The sequence below is a fragment of the Castanea sativa genome, chromosome 2, assembly GCF_040712315.1.
Source record: "Castanea sativa cultivar Marrone di Chiusa Pesio chromosome 2, ASM4071231v1".
Taxonomy (NCBI): Eukaryota; Viridiplantae; Streptophyta; class Magnoliopsida; order Fagales; family Fagaceae; genus Castanea; species Castanea sativa.
In genome coordinates this window covers 31,575,423-31,581,538 of record NC_134014.1, presented here as the reverse complement: position 1 = coordinate 31,581,538, position 6,116 = coordinate 31,575,423, and positions in this window count along the sequence as shown.

The following is a 6,116-nucleotide window of genomic DNA, read 5'->3' as shown; positions in this document are numbered from 1 at the left end:
CCATGTATTTATGAAATCCAATTTCATATATACATACTTTAGTAATTTCTTACTAAAGTAGTTAGGTCTAACATTCTGAATAACCAAATTCATTAAATTTATCTTAAGAGAATATTTTATATCTCCGTTAAGAGATTATGAATTTCATCTTGAGAATATATGTTCCATCAACATTAAATGCTGCTGCCTAACATACTGAGATTTTGATCGTGACTTTAGATCTCACTCTTGATATATCAAAGTAATCTACATTTCATGATAATGTTCATTATTCTCTTAGAATTGAGAGTTCATGTAAATAGAAGTTATGAGATTTATTATTTATTTGACAGTCGTTAGTAGAATAATAAATCTCACAACAGTCCAGTTCAATATGTCTTAACTCTTAAAACATATCAACTAGAAGTCTCTACTTCCATGATCAAGACAAATCATCTTAGTGGATATGATATAATCTTCACAGATGAAATATCCAATTCCATCACCAACTATGAACTAAAATTATGAGTTTATAAAGAACTTGTGATTTATATCTTCTATGACTAAATCACATAAATCACATACTATGCATCTCATGGACTATATGATAATTTCCAAATATTCATGTTACCATTATTTTAGATAATAACAAAACAACTTTATTAATCATAACATAATATCATACATAATGTCATACAATAGGATTTAAAGGGCACATATCCTAACACTACCCATGAATATTTGAGCATACTGTTAACTCAAGGGTGACTCCATATAGGTCGGGTTGTCCACGGATCGGGTTTGGGCTCTACCCAAACTCGACCCAATCCTGGCGGGTAACAAAATAAAAAAGACATGTTGCCGATTGATAACTTTAACGGGTCAGATTGAGTTGGTTGTTCCACTAGTTGAATTGGTTTCAATCGAAACTGATAGAGGTGGCGACAATCTCGATTTTGTCAAAAAATGAAGAAAGGTCCAATGAGATCTTGTTAAATCCGATGGAAATCTCATCGGATCTAGCAAGATCTCTCAACAGATTGGCAAAAACTTGCCAAATTCAATGGAAAACTCACTAGATTTGAAGAGATTTTACTAGATCTAATAGAAAACTCACTAGAGATCTGGCGAGATATCACCATAGCGAGGAAATATTTTTCGTCACTAAAAATACAGCTTTAGTGACGAAATATGCATTTCGTCACTAATAATGAAAAAAATTATAACACTTAGTGACGAAAAATAAATTTCGTCACTATTGTGATCTAAAAAATGGCCGCCGGGAGAGGGAAACTTTGGCGTGAGTTTAATTAATCTATAGTGACGAAATCTTGTCACTAAAAGTTGAAATTTTTAGTGACAAAATATTTCGTCACTGTAGGTTTTGCACTTACATATTTTTAGTGACGAAATCACAATTCGTCACTAAAAGTATGCTTTAGTGATGAAATATGAGTTTCGTCTCTAAAAACCTTAACAAAGCCTTGGTTCTATAGTGACGAAACTTACATTCGTCACTAAAAACATAAAAACCTGATACCTCTAGCGACGACAAAGTAGGCATTGGCGACAGAAAAGGTTCGTCGCTAAAGACCTAAGTATATTAGGTCACTTAAAGACTTTTGTCCCTTTCTATTCATTTTTAAGATAAGGTTCAACTCCCAAAAGCCTCCTAAAAGCCAAATCCACTGAACCACTAACCTATTTGGACGATTCCCATCGGCGAGACGACGACGCTTCCTATCAGCAACACTTCCTATCAGCGACGCTTCCCATCTTGAGGATCTTGAACCTATTCGTCGCTGATTCTCGAACCCATTCGTCGCCTAATCTCAACGCCAGTGACGCTTCAGCTCTCCAATGTGATGCTTCAACTCCCAATCGAGACGATTCAGACGCCAGTGACGCCCCGATTGCGACGCTTTAGCCCCCGATCGCCGGCGACGCTTTAGTCGCACCATCCAGCGACGCTTCAGTTCGCACCATCCGGCGACGCTTCATCCTTCGCACCATCCAGCGACGTTTCCGGCGACGCTTTCGGGTATTTTTTTTCCCTTTTGAGTTAATTTTTTTGTTAATTTTTGTTTCTAAATGCTTGATGTTAATTTTTCTGCTTGATGTTGATTTTTTTTTCCTTTTTGTTTTTTTTTCTTGTTTGATATTTGTTCTCTGTGGTTGGACGGTTTGTCTAAGTTTGAATAGAGACTGTTCTCATTTTGTACAAATTGTTTTGAATGAGGGCTGTGCTGTTATTGTTTGTGAACTGGAATGGTGGTTGTGGTTGTGGAATGCTGACTGTTATAGCATTTTGGTGACTTTGATGGTACCCTTTTTAGGTTAGCTAAAATTGTTGTGAAATGTTTTTGGGTCTCAGTTTTGGGTCTTCACTTTGATAAAGCCAGAGATGTTTACTCAAAACTTATTAGAGCTTTGGGTCTTCAAATGGGTAATATTTGGTGTAATATTTGAGCTGTATTTAGATTCTGAGAAATTTTCTTTTGGTTTAGGTGAGAAATTTGATTGAGAAATGATAGATAGGTAGTTGTCATTGTGAATAAGAGGAGAAATTATATGGGGTCTGAGAAAAAAATTGTTTGCTATGATGCTGGTGTTAGATTTATGTGGTTTAGTTAGTTTTTAAAAAAAAAAATTTTTTTTCTTTGTTTTATGGTTTAGTTAGTTATTTTAAATTATTGTTTGTGTTCCTCAATTTTCAATTTTGTTTCTCTTTTTGCAGGAAAGCATTTCAACAATAAGTGTCCCTTTGGCAAAAACTAGTGATTGATCACTCCTGATCTGGTACCTTCGCTTCTTTTTATTATTAGAGGATCATTTTCAAGACTAAAGTACTTATAAATTTAACTTTTCTTTTGCAGGCTAAATACACATTGCTTGCAATAACTTTGGATTTATTCTAAAAGTTGTAAGCATAGCTTGAGCAAAGTAAGTAAATTTTAGTTGAAAACCTTATAAAACTCTATACTTGTGATGTTGAAAATTGGTTTAGTGGTGGGTTATTGTATTGGAGCAAGCGGGTGGCTTGCATGGTGTTATAAGGTGGTTTAAATACATATTAAGAGTGTTTTTCAATTCTTGCAAATGTTAGTGAGTATTGTTGATTAGATGTGATGAATAATATTTTATTTCATTTCAATACTTGTAAAACTCTATACTTGTGATATTTGTGATTGGTTTTGTTGTGGTATGTTGTGTTGAAGTAAGCAAGTGGCTTGCATGGTGTTATAAGGTGGTTTAAACTAACATTGGGAGTGTTTTTCATTTCTTGCAAATGTGAATGAGTATTGTTGATTAGATGTGATGAATAGTATTTTATTTGATTTCAATACTTATAAGCATTATAGTTGTGATGTTTATGATTGGTTTTATGGTGGGTTGTTGTGTTGGAGCAAGCGGGTGGTTTTGATGGTGTTATAAGGTGGTTTAAATTCATATTAGAAGTGTTTGAGTGTACAATGTATATTTGTTTAAGTATTAATATATACTTGTGCATTCATGAATGAGAATAGAACTTTATCTAAGTAGCTTATAGACTTAGATGTTAGAATACATTATACATGAGTTGTTTTTATTTTACTAAAGTAGCATTTACCTTATTGTAGTCAAACATGGATAAAAGTTGGATGCCAATGGCTAAGACACTTGATGGCAGATTAAGTCGTCCATATATTGAAGGGGTCAATACATTTATTAATTTTGCAAGATCGGTTGTGGACTTGAGTGGTAATATTCTGTGCCCGTGTATTCACTGTGTGAATTGCTATCGACAATCTCTTCAAATTGTGCATATCCATTTGCTTCATCGTGGGATTATGAAATCTTACATTAATTGGTATAATCATGGAGAACCTCGTGTATTGAACGAGAACATTCATGATAATGAAATGTCGGATGGTGATCATATGGATGGTATTGATGCCTTGGTAGGTGACCGAATTAGAGGGGAACCAAGAAATGTAACCGAAGATGAGGAGGTGCGTCATTTTGACAAACTTGAAGAAAATGCAAAGCGTGAGTTGTATCCGGGTTGCACTGATTATAGTATCTTGAAGTTTGTTATTGAGATGTTGAATGTAAATGTAATGACCAACTTGAGTAATAAGAGACTTGATATGATGCTAGAATTGCTGACAAAGGTTTTACCGAAAGATAACTTGGTTCCAAGGTCAACTTATGAAGCAAAGAAGATATTATGTGACTTGGGCATGTCATATGAGCATATAGATGCATGCAAAAATGATTGTGCACTATTTTGGAAGGAAAATGAAAACCTTGATAAATGTCCGGTGTATGAGACGCCTAGGTAAAAGGATACACGTGCCCAAGGTAAGAAGATTCCTCATAAGGTATTGCGTTACTTCCTGTTAAGGAGGAATGGTTATGATGACGCTCTTACCTATGGGGGTGGTTCGACTTCAAGTTAAAACATTTTTTGGTTAGTACTTTCTTTTAGCAATTGACCCATATTACATAGTGTGACTACTCTTAATGCATTATTAGAAATGTTTCTTATAACATAATTAATATTTTTACTTTACGATTTTAATGTAGTATTGTTTTTATATTTGTGCAGATTTCTTATTGGTGGCTTTTAGGAGATTTACTTTTGGCATTACTTGAAGACATATGAAGACATCTTCTGTTAGTTCTAATTATATTATGCTACACTTTTTGTATTGTTATAAAATATCTTGAGTTATTGTATATGTTGCAAACAGTTATTGTATGGAAGAAGTTTGAACTAGATACTTGTTTTATTTTTTACTTGTGGAATGTATGGATCTTTTTTTATAAATGTGTTGTTGAAATAAATGTATTATTCAAATGTGAGGTTTTAGTAATGTAATAACAGGTTATAGGTTAATATCAAAGCCATGAAAAAAATAAAAATAGAAAATAAGTTTTAGTGACGAAATATTTCGTCACTAAATGTAGCAAAATTTTGTAAGAAATGGTTTTAGTGACGAAAATTTTCGTCGCTATATGTGCATGGGTTCTCTTAAAAATAGTTTTAGTGACAAACTTTTTCATCACTATATGTACCCGAAAATAGTTTTAGTGACGAAATTATTCGTCACTAAATATGATATAATAAACTAAAGTATTTTTAGTGACGAAATATTTTCGTCACTGAATGGTGTTTTTAGCGAGGAAAACATTTAGTGACGAAACGTTTTCGTCTCTAAAAGTTTAAAAAAAAAAATCAAATCAGACTTTTAGTGACGAAATTTTTCGTCACTAGAACTTTTAGTGACGGGGTTTCAGCGACGAAATGAGTTTTGTCACTAAAAGTCTGATTTCGTCACTAAAGGTTCTTAGTGACGAAAAACTGGACTTTTAGTGACGAATTTTTTCGTCACTGAAAATACATTTTGTTGTAGTGATATTTTGGTTGGGTTTTCAGTTAGGTTGGTTTGTTTGAGCTTTGGGTTTTGAAGTTGCCAACTACCATTGCCATCGGATTAGATCGATTTCAATCAGGTCACTTGGGCAGGTTGGTTTGTCGGATCCCTTGGATAGCTCTAGTCGCTTTACTACACTAACTTGGGAAAAAAATTATTTATTATATATAAAATTTAAAAATTTATGATTTTTTATCTTTAAAAAAAATTTGTGACAAACCGAAATTTTTTTAGGCTCAACATAATTAAATTTTGGACAAAGTTTGATGACAAACTTAGTTGTAGACTAAGGTTATAACTCCACTTAATTATTTTATTATTAGAAGTGAATTTTAACAAATTCACCATTAGATTATATTTTCTTCTTATATCCTTCATGTTTGCAAAATTTCAATAAGATCAAAGACCAATAGCAATGTCTTCAATCAAATATTAAAATTTCAAGTTTTTGTAATCTAAAATTATATATAAAAAATAAGTTTATGGATCGAATAGTAAATAATATCCAATTGACATAGATTTTGACATGTGTTTTAAAAATATAAAAAAAAGAACATACAATTTAAAGGTTAGATTTTCAAAATATGTAGTCAAGTTAATTTTGTTTAGCCCTAGGCTACAATTAAATTTATAGCCAAACTTTCTTCCCCTTAACAATATATTAGGCCCTTACAAGCAAAAAGGAAATGCATAAATTTTTTTTTATTGAACTAAAAT